Source organism: Bombina bombina, chromosome 2 (genome assembly GCF_027579735.1).
Source record: "Bombina bombina isolate aBomBom1 chromosome 2, aBomBom1.pri, whole genome shotgun sequence".
Lineage (NCBI taxonomy): Eukaryota > Metazoa > Chordata > Amphibia > Anura > Bombinatoridae > Bombina > Bombina bombina.
The window spans coordinates 1,244,311,455-1,244,326,468 of NC_069500.1; the positions used below are offsets into that span (position 1 = coordinate 1,244,311,455).

The following is a 15,014-nucleotide window of genomic DNA, read 5'->3' on the forward strand; positions in this document are numbered from 1 at the left end:
TTAACCTGAGTGTTTCTTTAATGTAGCCTAGTGAAAAAACTTGACTGTATGTAGGACAGAGTAATCCTAAAAAAAAAGAGTGTATGGACCAATCTTGGCTAACAACTGAAAAGTAAATGGCAAACACACCTTGTTGCTGTACTTTCTTATACTTTCTTTACTTGCTTATAAATAAAAAACAACAAAGATGAGATGTGCATAGAAATACAGAATAACTAGAGTAATATGGCTTTCCAAAATGTTGCACTCCACTTTGTAAATGATGTTATTATGGCCAGGGCCGGACTATCTGATCCTTCCCAAACAGCTCTGCCACACACAGACACACACTTCTCACAAGTGCCCTGCCCTTTAAATAAAGGCACACAAAGCCGGCCCTGGAAATGTTTGAAGACCGGCCCAGCCAACCCCCCCCTTGTTCAGCTCTACCTCCTACCTAGGTATACTTTTCAACAAAGAACAACAAGAGAATGAAGCATATTAGACAATAGAATTAAATTAGGAAATTGTTTAAAATTGCATGTTCTATCTAAATTATGAAAGTTCAATTTTGACTTTACTGTCCCTTGAAATGGCTGGGATGAATTTGGACTGGCAACTCCAACTGCAATGTAGTGAGCGCATTTGCTTTTGTTTGTAGTTTGTATACAATGGTTATCAGTAAAAAAAAAAACTTTGAGGTATTGCTGTAATACAATAGATCCGTACAGGTGAAGGACTTTAGAAATAATCTGAAACTACTAGACCCTTTTTTTTCTATAAAGTACAATAGCAAATATTTAAAGGGACAAAAAAAACAAGAAAATTCTTTCATGATTTAGTTACAGTGTAAAATTATAAAATAAAACATGTCCAATTTACTTCTGTTATCACATTAGATAAATATATGGCAGCAGTTTTATGTGATACATTTGCAGGAACAGTAGGTGGCAGCAGTGTTGCCTGTCATGTGCCAGCTACCTAACTAGATATCTCTTCAATAAAGAATACCATGAGAACAAAGTCAAATTGATAACAGAAGTAAATTAAAAAAAATGTTATGCTGAATTGCAAATGAAAAATGTTGTGTTTCATATCATGTTAATAAACTGTATTCCTTAGTGTTGTACTATACAAATATGTCCCACTAGTGAATCAGGTAACAGAAATTGAAGGCTTGGGGTATCTCATAATTGCAGCTTATAGACCCAGCTATGTTTACCAATCCAAGCCAATGAGAGGATATTTGATTTTCACTAAGAATTTTCTAAACTATTCTTAAGCAACTATTAACAAAAAAAGGAAATGGTTTCTCATTAAAGAATCATAAGATTCACTTGATATATAAACATAATAGCAAGAAGAGGATGTGAGGGTGAAAGTGCACACAGCATACCACCGTGTCTGTGCACAAGTAAATGTGTGTCCCTTTAAGAGGAGTGCCATGATGGCATAGGTGGCCCTAGTGTTAGGCCAAATAGGTGACCGCCTAAGACCCCAATCATGATGGGGCCTCACAGGGGCATAGAAAAAAATGTGCTTTGTTTCTTTTCTTTTTTTTATTCTTGCTCCTGGGACAATAGTTTTTGGTGGTATAGCAGCCTTGCCACCAATGTTCTCCTGGCTCAGCTGGATATTCTAACCATCACAGCCTCTTACACAAGCTCTCTGTTTAAGAGCAGGCTCCTCACTTCATTCCACCTCCTGCCACTGTGCGGTGCCGTAAGCCTCAGCATAATCAGAAGACAGAAGGGGCGGGGCTCAGGCAAAAATGAACTTGTAAAAGGGGCAGGGCAACTGCACTGAGCATTTAACCCCTTTGCAACCAGAGCTATTAACATTTCTTATACTCTCTCCTCTGTCCCTTCTCTCACGCTCTTCTTCTTTGTTTTTATTTTTCTCACTCACTTCCCTCTTCTCTCCCTCCTTTATTGCCCCCTCCTTTGTCTTTTTACTATCTCCCTCCTCTCTTTTTCTTATCTCTCTCACTCATCTTCCGTCCCTCTTTTTTCTCTTACTCGCTCCCTTCTCTTCACTTTCTTCTCTCTTTTTCCATCTTTCCCTCCTTTCTTTTCATTCTCCCTCTCATCTTTCTCTCACTCTCCCTCCTCTTCTCTCATCTCTCTCCATTATTTCTTCTCCTTTTCGCTATTCTTTTTTCTCTCCCTTTTTTCTCTTTCTCCCCCTCACTTGTTCTTCATATTTTTCTTTTTACTATATCTTAACTCGCTCCTCTGGACTCAACTCTGTCTTCTCTTGTTGTCCTCTCTCTCTCTCCCTTGTCTTTTCCCTGCTAGCTCTCTTCTTTGTCTCTCCCTCTCTCTACCTTCTCTATTCATTCTGTCTACAATCTCTCTCCCTTCAGTAACCATTCTGTTTATTCTCTCTTCACTCTTTCCTTTCCCTCTCTTTTCTCTACTTCACTCTCTCTCCCTTCTATTACCATTCTCTTTATATTCTAAATGTAGCCACCAATCAGCAAGTGCTGCCCAGAGGCTGTACCAAAAATGGGCCGGCTCCTAAGCTTAGATTCTTGCATTTTCAAATAAAGATAGCAAAAGAATAGCAGGCCCATTTATCAAAGGGCTTGCGGACCTGATCCGACACTGCGGATCAGGTCCGCAAGACCTCGCTAAATGCGGAGAGCAATACGCTCTCCGCATTTAACATTGCACCAGCAGCTCACAAGAGCTGCTGGTGCAACGCCGCCCCCTGCTGACTCGCGGCCAATCGCCGCCAGCAGGGAGCTGTCAATCAACCCGATCGTATTCGATCGGGTTGATGTCCGGCGATTCCTGTCCGCCTGTTCAGAGCAGGCGGACAGAGTTATGGAGCAGCGGTCTTTAGACCGCTGCTTCATAAGTTGTGTTTCTGGTGAGTCTGAAGACTCGCCAGAAACACGGCCCTTCAAGCTCCGTACGGAGCTTGATAAATGGGCCTGTAGGAGTAAATTAGAAAGTTGCTTAAAATTGCACGTTCTATCTGAATCATGAAAGAAAAAAATTGGGTTTAGTATCCCTTCTTTTTTATGGTGATGTAATGTTAAAATGAATAAACAAAATAAATATATATATATATATAAATAAAATGAATTAATTCATTAATTAATGAAGTATAAAAACAGGACCGGCTTAGTAGGATTGTATCGTCTCTCCCAGCAACTCCTGACTTTACATGATGCCCTTCAACTCGCTGTTTGGAGGCAGTAACATTGCAGATTAAAGAAAACAATACGGGCTAACTTTATTATCCATTACCAAACTCTACACAGGTATGGTCCTCATCAAGTATGCTTAGTTTTATTTCTTTAAATTAATAAAAACAATTATTTTGAAATTTGCCATTCATATCCATCTTTCTTCTATCTTATGGTGACTGAATGGTATGGGGAAAACCGCTACCATAAAATAAGTAATTGTTGTCCTAGATATTCTAGCATCAAGAGAGAAACATTAGGTCCTGTCAAGGTTTAACCATTTATTGGCCAAAATACATTGTCACCCAATGCATCATACATAACCTTTTCTGTCAGCCACTGGGTTAACCAACAGATGAGTAAAGTTAAAATGTGGAACAGAACCTTCACATGGCATATATCATGGAATTTATATATATATATATATTGCATATACTTGATGATTTCACATTTACAAGTTTATTTTGCAGTCAGATAGTTTATTATATTAATGTAGGTGCATAGCTAGTTTTGGAAGAAAACAATTTATGTTCTTTAACCTTCACAGATTTTTCTTTCTTGCTTGACACACCTTTTACTATCACAGAACAATCAGACGAAAGGTTAAAATGCCTAAGTTTGTTCTAAATATATTCTGAAATATACTGCCTGCAAAAGTATCAGTTTCTCTGGTTTTACTATTTAAAGTTATGTGTTTGAGTAAAATTAACATTTTTGCTGCTGACAACATTTCTTCCAAATTACAAATAAAAATATAACATATGGATTTAAGTATATTGTGCTTAGATCAACTATGTAACTGACTGCTATTTATACAGTAAATACTTTATGAGGGTGACTGACATTTTTGTAGCAGTAGCACGAGACCCCACATTGGAAGAAGAGGACTTCTCGTTTCATATCCCTGTGTGTGTTATTGGGGATAAACAGGGTGACTAAAAGTGCCCTCTCTACCTTATTGAAACACTGGTTGGATGCTTAATTAGGGCAGGTGGGCATCTGCAAATTAGTATGGGGTGTGACCTCATTTAAAGGGACAGTCTACTCCAGAATTTTTGTTGTTTAAAAAGATAGATAATCACTTTATTACTCATTCCCCAGTTTTCCATATCCAACACTGTTATATTAATATACTTTTTTTTTTACCTATATGATTACCTGTATCTAAGCCCCTGCTTACATGCACTGAGATTGCCCCTTATCTCAGTGCTTTTTACAAACTTGCATTTTAGCCAATTAGTGCTGGTTGCTGCATAACCATCCTCATTCTCCACAGGAGTGAGCACAATGTTATCTATATGGCACACATGAACTAGCACTATCTGGCTATAAAAAAAAGCTAATGAAAAGCACTGAGATAAGGAATGGCCTGCAGGGGCTTAGAAACAGGCAAATTTAGAGGTTATAAAGTATATTAATATAACAATGTTGGTTATGCAAAGCTGGGCAATTGGTAGTAAAGATGTTATCTATCTTTTTAAACAATAAAAAATAAAGTAGAATGTCTCTTTAATTACAGTAGATTTGCATAATCAACAATATCCATAATGAAAAGTCAATTCAATAGCACTAACTTTTTTAATGAGCAGTACATTTTTTTTCTGACAAGTATCAAATTTACTTTGAAGACTCCCTGTATCATGTGACAGCCATCATCCAATCACAGACTCATATCCACAGTGAACTCTTGCACATGCTCAGTAGCTGGTGCCTCAGAAAGGGTGTAAAAAGAATGTGCACAATTTGATAATGGAAGTAAATTGGAAAGTCTTAAAACTGCATGCTCTATCTAAATAATGATAGTTTCATTTCAACTTTAGTGGCTCTTTAAAGGGACAGTAAAGTCAAAATTAAACAAATTGATTGGCTAGAGCGTGACATTTTAAACAATGTTCCAATTTACTTCTACTATCAATTTTGCTTTGTTCTGTTGGTATCCTTTGTTTAAAGAGTGATACTAGGTGAGCTCAGGAGCGTACACAAGTCTTAAAGGGACATAATACCCAACATTTTTCTTTCTCTTATTTTTCATGATTCAAATAGAGCATGTGATTTTAAACAACTTTCCAATTTACTTATTTTATCCAATTTGCTTTATTTTCTTGGTATCCTTTCTGAAGGAGCAGCTATGCACTACTGGGAGCTATCTGAAGACATCTGGTGAACCAATGAAAAGAGGCATGTTTGTGCAGCCACCAATCAGCAGCTAGCTCCCAGTAATACATTGCTGCTCCTGAGCCGACCTAGATATGCTTTTCAACTAGTGATACTAGGAGAATGACGCAATTTAGATTATAGAAGCAAACAGAAAAGTTGTTTAAAATCACATGTTCTGTCTGAATCATGAAAGAAACATTTTGGGTTTCATTTTCCTTTAAACCACCTGGCAGCAGTGTTTGCAACATTGTTTACTGCATTGTTATATGTATTTACTGACACTGCTGCCATAGACAGCTATAGACAGGTGCACGCTCCTTAGCTCCTATCAGCCTACCTATGTTTAGTTTTCAACAAGGAATAGCCAAGAGAACAAAGCAAATTTGATTATAGAAGTAAATTTGAAAGTTGTTTAAAATTACATGTTCTGGGGCCGAATTATCAAGGGCCGAACGGCCCCTTGATCCCTCTGTTTCTGTGCAAGCCTTCAGCCTTACAGGAAACAGCAGTTAAGAAGCAGCAGTCGATAGATACAATCGAGTTGATTGACACACCCTGCTAGCGGCCAATTTGCCGCAAATCTGCAGGGGGCAGCATTGCACAAGCAGTTCACCAGAACTGCGTGTGCAATGATAAATGTCGACAACGTATGCTGTCGGCATTCAGCGATGTTGGGCGGACATGATCGCTACAGCGTATCATGTCCGTCCGCCAAATGGTAAAACGGCCCCTCTATCTGATTAATTACTTTAATTTGGACTTTATTGTCCCTTTAAAGGGACATGAAACCCACATTTTTCTTTCATGATTCAGATAGAGAATACAATTTTAAACAACTTTCTAATTTACTTCTATGGTCTAATTTGCTTCATTCTCTTGGTATCATTTGTTGAAGGAACAACTATGCACTAATGATTTCTAACTGAACTCATGAGGGAGCCAATCACAATCGATATATAAATACAGCCACCAATCAACAGCTAGAACCTAGGTTCTCTGCTGCTCCGGAGCTTGCCTAGATAAACCTTTTAGCAAAGGATAACAAGAGAAGAAAGCAAATTAAATAATAGAAGTAAATTGGAAAGTTGTTTAAAATTGTATGTTCTATCTGAATCATGAAAGAAACATTTTGGGTTTCATGTCCCTTTAAGTATATTGGTAGCATTTAAATTGGGGGGAGGGGAAATAAGAGTTTAATTATTTACTTTGTACATGTATTCTCTCACACTTCCTTTTCAGCACAAATACCTTCTATTGTTGGGTTAATGCATAAACCTTATCTAAATGTAACTATTCACCAACACAGCGGGCAGGAGTTTAAAAATAAATAAATACATAAAAAGTAACAGGAAGTGAAATGAAATACACATACATTTTTCATTACATTTAATAATTGTTTCACAGTTATTCATCCATATGGTTTTATTACAGTTTTGTGGATGCTTTATAATCAGATTTTTATTGCAAACTGCTACAAAAAGGTGCTGGGTATATGGACAGCCATATAAAGACACATATTAGGATTGACAGTTTTCCAGTATAATTTGGTAAATGCTAGATTAAAGGGACAGTGTACTGTGATTTATTTATGTTTTTCTCTTTAAATGTGTTCTCACTGATCCATTTTACTTACTGGATTGTATTAAATTATTTACAGATAGCTTTTTACCTTGATTTTGTAATTTAAAATAGCTGTTTTTTGTTTTTTATTGGTTTTGTATACACACCTGTAATAAAAATTTCACTACTTTAAAGGGACAGTCAACACTAAAATTGTTACTGTTTAAATAGATAGATAACGCCTTTACTACCCATTCCCCAGCTTTGTACAACCAACACTGTTATATTAATATACTTTATAACATTTAAATTTCTAAATGTTTGCTGTTTCTAAGCCTCTACAGACAGCCTCTTAATCACATGCTTTGTTATTTGCTTTTCACAACAGGAGTATGCTAGTTCACGTGGGCCATATAGATAACATTAATTGTGCTCACGCCATGGAATTATTTAAGAGTCAGCACAACACAGCACTAATTGGCTAAAATGCAAGTCAATAGATAATAAATAAAAAGTAATGTGATCAGGGGGCTGTCAGAAGATGCTTAGATACAAGGCAATCACAGATTGGAATAGGTAATAAAGGGATTATCCATCTTTTAAAACAATAACAATTCTGGTGTAGACTGACCCCTTAAAGGGACACTGTACCCAATTTTTTTCTTTTGTGATTCAGATAGAGCATGCAATTTTAAGCAACTTTCTAATTTACTCCTATTATCAATTTTTCTTCGTTCTCTTGCTATCATTATTTAAAAAAGAAGACATCTAAGCTTTTTTTTTGTTTCAGTACTCTGGACAGCACTTTTTTATTGATGGATGAATTTATCCACCAATCAGCAAGGACAACCCAGGTTGTTCACCAAAAGTGGGCCGGCATCTAAACTTACATTCTTGCATTTCAAATAAAGATAACAAGAGAATGAAGAAAATTTGATAATAGGAGTCAATTAGAAAGTTGCTTAAAATTTCATGCTCAATCTGAATCACGAAAGAAAAAAATTGGGTACAGTGTCCCTTTAAGTACTGGTTATAGAAAATTCATGAAAACAAGAAGACACACAAGAAAAGCATGCTCCCAATAGGAGGTTTGATCAGAGAGTTGCTAAAAATAGTTTCCATTGATAGCTCTAAGTATTGGTCTCACTGTGATAAGATAAGATAAATTTGACTTTGTGTAAATATACAGATAAGCTCATGAGGTCTGCTCTCACTTTAAGCTCACCCCATTTCATTTGGTATGTGGTTTTAATGAAGAGATACTGCTGTTTCATATACAAAAATATACCCAAAGGAGCAAACATCCATACATTTTAAACCTGGTAGCATTGTGAACACATTAATGGTAAACCAATTTTACAGTACACTGTCCCTTTAAGTCTGAGTTGAGTGGGTCTGATCTAAAGTTTAACATGAGCATATAATTGATAGGGGCTTCAGGTCCATGGGTCTGATCTAGGGATCATTATGAGCATATTACTGACAGGGACTGAAAACTGAACATAGGATTATGTCAAAGTGTTAAAGGGACAGTAAACACGTAATTAGAAGATATTTTTTTTTGTGTTGCTATAAAATAACATATCAGCCAGGTCTATTTTTTTATTAACATTGCTATTGCTGCAATTGTTTTTCAATAGCCAAACTCCATTCACATTTTGCCATATTTAGAAGATCCAATGTAGGCTTGAGTTTGCAGTTGTTATCAGTCAAAGACAATTAGGGAAATTTATGTAGCAAGGTTAGCCTTGATAAGTCAGCAGGATACATTTCAAGTTCTGAGAATTAGAAAATTCACAATTTTCACAGTTAAATGACACACAAAGGGGCAAAATAAAAATGAATGTATGTTTCAACACTGTTTCATTACACCTAACTAAAAATGTTATATAGAAATCTCAAGGTTTACTGTCACTTTAAGAGCAGCAGTAGGGCCTTGAGGTTTGATCTTAGCCCACCTACCCCTTTCTACCTGTCACCTGTTGGTCATCCAATCTTCCTGATGAGAACAGCTGCAACTGTAATTATCAATAGCTTGACAAAAAAACTTGTTTAGCGAGGCTGGATTCATATAAGGTAGATATATATATATATATATATATATGACTAAAATGTTAAACAGTCTAGACAAAGTTCCTCATTTTCTGCAGAAGAGGACAAACAGTGGCCAAAAAAGCAGTGGTAATACTGAGAGAAAAATAAAATAAAAAGTTATATATATATATATATATATATATATATATATATATATATATATATATATATATATATATACACATATATATATATCTATACTGTATATATATATATATATATATATATATATATATATATATATATATATATATATATAAAATATGACATATTTTGACATCCTACATCTTTAACACACTTTTCATTGTGCACTTTCCTGAATATTATTTTTCATCCTTTATACAATGTTTGCTGTGAGGGTGGAACGCAATGCTTGTTTAGCGTCTAGTAAAACATTAACTGAAAGCAATCAGCCGTGGGTTTGAAGGGCATTCCATTGCCAGCCATGTTCTGTGAAGTATCAGGGTGAGAGAGAAATTATGAGAACGTACTAAAAAAAAAAAAGAGAGATAAGCAAAACACTGTAATAATTGACATACAGGCGTGACAAAATAAGGACACAATCCTTACCCAGAATACAAGACAACTTGTTCATTATTTGTCATTCTCACTATAAAAAACAGACAAACTAAAGATTGTGACTATATATACAGTATTTACATTGGCAAGTATTATATGTATTTCATTTCACACTATTTCTAGTACAGGCACAGGGTTTATTACCAAGCTTTATTCATTATTATTTCACTACCAACAATGAGGCAGTTTCAGTAACCTCCTTGTACAGTTAACAGGGACAGTAAACACCTTGTAACTAAAAAAAAAACATTCTTATTGCTTTGATATAGTGTAACATATCACTGAAGTCTAAATATTATAAAAATAGTATATGTACAATCTACAGAGCTAACTTACATGAAAATAAACAATGTAAGCACTGTATATTGCAAAGTGGTTTTGCTATGGATAACTAAACCTTTTTTTAAGGTGTTCACTGTCCCTTTAAGAGATTACAGCTATATCTAGCAAGTAATGTCACACTTCATTTCCCCCTTTGCCCTCCCCTGTTGATGCCTATGTAGACAGCCTGTATACAATGGGTGTTCTGGATCTCCATAACCACCAATTCTTACTGAGCACCCCATCTTGAAAAAGTGCTACATTCCTACATTTGACAGGCAAGCCCTTTTTCTCTTGCCCAGTGAACACAATTGTGTAGTACAGCAACATGGGGACCCAGTACATCATGGGAATTGTAGGTCAGTTGTTAAAGGAGCATAAAACTGTCTGAGATCACAATGTAAAATATTTAATTATATGTAGTAAAGAACTTTGCTTAATACTTGTATTATTTATTTTGCTTGTTTTTGCTGTAAAATGCTTTAGTGCAAAACTTGTACTTGTTCCCTAGAGATGCTACATTTTGAATTCTGCAACCTAGGTTTCCTTCAAAATGTGGTGTATTGTTTTACTAGCTATTTACTAGATATCAGTGGCTTAGAACAGTGGGCAAAAGAGAGTTAATAAAAATAGATACCTGGGTTTTCTAGTAGTTTTATTATTTTCATTAGTAAAGTGACATTTTTAAATGCTAATAACATGTATTCTATTAAAGGGTTATAAAAAAAACCCACATTTTCATTTGTGATTCAGACAAAGCATATCATATATTAAAAAAAAGTTTAAAATTTACTTAAATTCCAAATAAAAATATTGTCATTTAGAGAATTTATTTGCAGAAAATGACAACTGGTCAAAATAACAAACGTATGCAGTGTTTTCCCGAACTTGATTAATGCAAAGAAAACAAGTTCATAATCATTTTTAAACAACACAATATTAATGTTTTAATTTAGCAAGAAATCAGAAATCAGCATTTGGTGGAATAACCCTGATTTTAAATAACAGCTTTCATGCGTCTTGGCACGCTCTACACCAGTCTTTTTCATTGCTGTTGGGTGACTTTATACCACTCCTAACACACAAATGCAAGCAGATTGGCTTTGTTTGATGGCTTGTGACCATCCATCTTCCGGCGGCCGGTCTGTAGCTTTGTTGTCCCCAATATCTGCTGCTTAAGCTTGTTCTTACTGCCGTGTTTGTAATTTTAAGGATGGAAGCAACCTTATGCTCACTGTATCCCTCTGCAAGTAAAGCCAGAATTAAACCCTTGTTTTCCCGACTCACTTTTCTTTTCAACTTTTTTGGCATGATCAGTAGTTATTTTTTTATTCTAATTAATTTGAGTTACTACTAGTACTGTTTTTGCCATCCAGCTAGTCCTTTTGCAAGAGGATAGTGAGGACCACAGCAGTGGTATATATATATATATATATATATATATATATATATATATATATATATATATATATATATATATATATATATATATATAATATAATATTATAAATGCTCTAAATTACAAAAAAAAATTTTGGAATTTGGGAGAAAACATACCTATAAATAGTATAAATATAAATATTAAAACAAGAGAAACTGATAATTTTGCAGTCGTCTCTTAATTTTTAACAGAGCTGTATATATATATATATATTTATATATACACACACACACACACACACACACATTTATACATACATAGTATAAAATGTACTTTGTTCTCTTGCTGTCCTTTCTTAAAAAGCAGGTAGGGAGCTGTAAGAGCGTACACGTGTCTGGAGCAATATATGGCAGAGTTTTAAAACAATGTTATACATTTGCAAGAACATTAGGTGGCAGCAGTGTTTCCTGTCATGTAATCCTCCAGAAATGAGTAAGCTATCTAGTTTAGGGGGTTTCAAACAAATCCTCAAGCCTCCCTAACAGGCAAGCATTTCAGGATTACTTTGGATCAGAGCAGGTTAAAAACTATGTTTACTAATCAGCTGATTATTTCACTTGTGCTCCAGTTCAGATATCCTGAAAATCTTGTAAAATCTTCAACAAAGAATACTATGAGAATGAAGTAAATTTGATAATAGAAGTAAATGTAAAACTGAATAGGGAAATAAGATGAGTGTGCACGTAAGCTCACTCCCTTAGCTGTCCCGGGACAGACATACTGATTTGTTGCTTAGAAGTCTTTTACAATGGGATGTGGCTACTGATGAATTTTTTAAGTAAAATATCTTTCTTTTTTACATAGAGATGCTCAGTTGATATTTTCTAGTCAGCTGTTTATAGTTATGCTGCATCACTTTCAAGTGTTTCAACATTTGGGTATTATGGCCCTTTAAGGTAACTAGATGGGGAGGTGGTATTTAATCCCCTCTATTTTCAGGTTCATTAACCCCTAAGACCCACCATTTGGAAGCTAATTGCCATTTTTTTTCAATTGATGCATGTCTTGGGGGTTTTAATAGCCAGGTGATCATACAATTTTCATGTTACGTCAATTTTTACTTAACTCTTAGTGAATTAGTTTCTTAGGGTGACTGTTTTTCTAGATATTTGTTTTACGAAGGAGTTCTCAGAATAAGCATTATATATCTCTTATCATTTTTCGTTGCCCACTTACCATAGCTGCTGCACAAATAGCCTCATTTTGTTAGAATTATATTATGTCTTGTCTGAGGAACATAACATTGACTTGTTGACGAGGCAAATTATCTACTGTTAGACGTGTACTTTGTACTGCAGGTAGTGTTAAAGGACCAGTCAACACTGTAGATTTGCATAATCAGCAACTGCAAGATAACAAGACAATGCAGTAACACTTAGTCTGAACTTCAAATGAGTAGTAGATTTTTGTTCTGAAAATTTAAAAAATAATGTCTTTTTCCACTCCCCTGTACCATGTGACAGCCATCAGCCAATTACAAATTCATACACGTACCATGTGACAGCAATCAGCCATTCACAAATGCATACACACTTATTCTTGCACATGGTCAGTAGGAGCTGGTGACTCAAAAAGTTTAAATATAAAAAGACTGTGCACATTTTGTTAATGGAAGTAGATTAGAAAGTTGTTTAAAATTGCATGCTCTATCTGAATAATGAAAGTTTAATTTTGATTGAGTGTCCCTTTAAGTAAGGAGTTCCTGCCCAGCTTGAAATAATTATCATTTCCTCCACAAATGGAGCAAGATGGTAACATTTTTTTTTTAATTTTTGGAAATCTTTCATATGAATTGTATAAGAAATTAAGGAGAAGAGGAATTAAGAATAATTTACAGATGTATGTTTTTACATAATGATAATTTCTCGTTTATTTTATAAATAATATCTCTCATTTTATAGAGAATGGTGCAGATTTATCATCGGTCTGTCAGACATGATCCAGTCCAACAGACATAGATGAATACCGACAGCATATGCTGTTGGCATTTATCATTGCAAAAGCAGTTCTTGTAAACTGCTTGTGCAATGCTGACCCTGCAGATTCGTGGCCAATCGGCCGCTAGCAGGGGTTGTCAATCAGCCCGATCATATGAGATTGGGCGGATTGGTATGAGATTGGGCGGATTGATGTCGGACAAGTTATGGAGCAGTGGTCTTATGACCTCTGCTTCATAACTGCTGTTTCCATGGAGCCTGAAGGCCTAATGTATCAAGATTACAGGCAGACACATTCTCATTTCTCCATAGTCTAAGTAACATTGGTACATAAAATATTGCTCCTACCAGATTAAGATATTTCATCTTGGGCCAAAGTTAACATGAATCCTTTACACATAAATGTTCCATTTTTAAAGTTTAACATGGGTTGAAAGTGCAGTTAAACTAAACGTTAACCCTGGCATAGTTGCTTGCTAATTATTTATACAAAGTAAATTTGACAACAAATAATTACCTTCTAACCTAGCTAGTCTTCAGTCAGATATAATTAACTCAAATATTTGAAAGACTAAAAAAGCAATAGAATGAAGCTCAGCTGTAGAATAATGCCCTTCAAACGTCTTGTTAACAAGGCATTCTCAGCATGAAATTGCACTTATGTGAGTCAAGTATTAAGCCTCATAACGGACTAATATAAAGTATAGAACAAATATGTAGCTGTTCTTAAAGGGACAGTATACACTCATTTTCATATCACTGCATGTAATAGACACTTCTATAAAGAACAAGATGCACAGATACTGATATAAAAATCCAGTATAGAACTATTTAAAATCTTACTTAGAAGCTCTCAGTTTAGCTCTGTTGAAAAGGCAGCTGGAAAGCCCACTGTAAGTGGGAAATAAGACACTTCCCCTCCCCCTTCTTTTGCATATGAAAAGACCCTTTACACAAACAGGAGCAAGCTGGAGAAGGTAGCTGACGGTATTCACATAAAACTTTGGGGCTTGGTTAGGAGTCTGAAAATCAGAGCAATGTTATTTAAAAATAAGCAAAACTATACAATTTAAAAAAATGTTATTGGCTATATAAATAGATCATCTACAAAACATTTATGCAATGAAAAAATGAGTGAAAAATGTCCCTTTAAGGAGCCACATCAGAAGTGTTTTTACTCCAAGGGCTACTGCCAACTAAATGGAATTAGTAGGTGTGACAACAAAATTAATATGTCCCCACTATATACAATGCATAATCATAGCTTTGTAGGTCTCACACATGTATATAAGAAGTTTCAAAATGTATTTATTAACCATGTGACATATAGAAGATCACATGACCTATCATTTGAAAAATGAGTCTCCCGTCATAATGACAGTCCTCTAGTTTGTTAGTTTATTTTTTATAGGAAGTTTAACAACAGTTCCTTGCCCACTATATTTTATCACTGTTAACTTGCTGGCTGTAGGATTTACCATGAAACATCTACAGGGTCATGCTACTTTCATTAAAAATTGAGTAATTTCCCTCATGGGTATAAGGATACAGCACCATCCCCTTAATTCTGTCTAAAGCACTGGTTTTCAAACCTGTTCTCAGACCTCCCTAACAGGTCAGATTTTGAGGATATCTGAACTAGAGAACAGGTGAAATAATCAGCTAATTAGTAAACATGGTTATTTTACCTGCTCTCAACCAATGTGATCCTGAAAATCTGACCAGTTAGGGAGGTCTGAGGACAGATTTG

The 15,014-nt window shown here is 35.2% G+C and overlaps 1 protein-coding gene across 4 annotated transcripts in view; it reads left to right on the forward strand.

The window, feature by feature from the left end:
* RBM47 (RNA binding motif protein 47) overlaps positions 1 to 15,014 on the forward strand; it is a 165,544-nt gene that overhangs the window by 57,802 nt on the left and 92,728 nt on the right. The gene's annotated exons all lie outside the window — the stretch shown is intronic.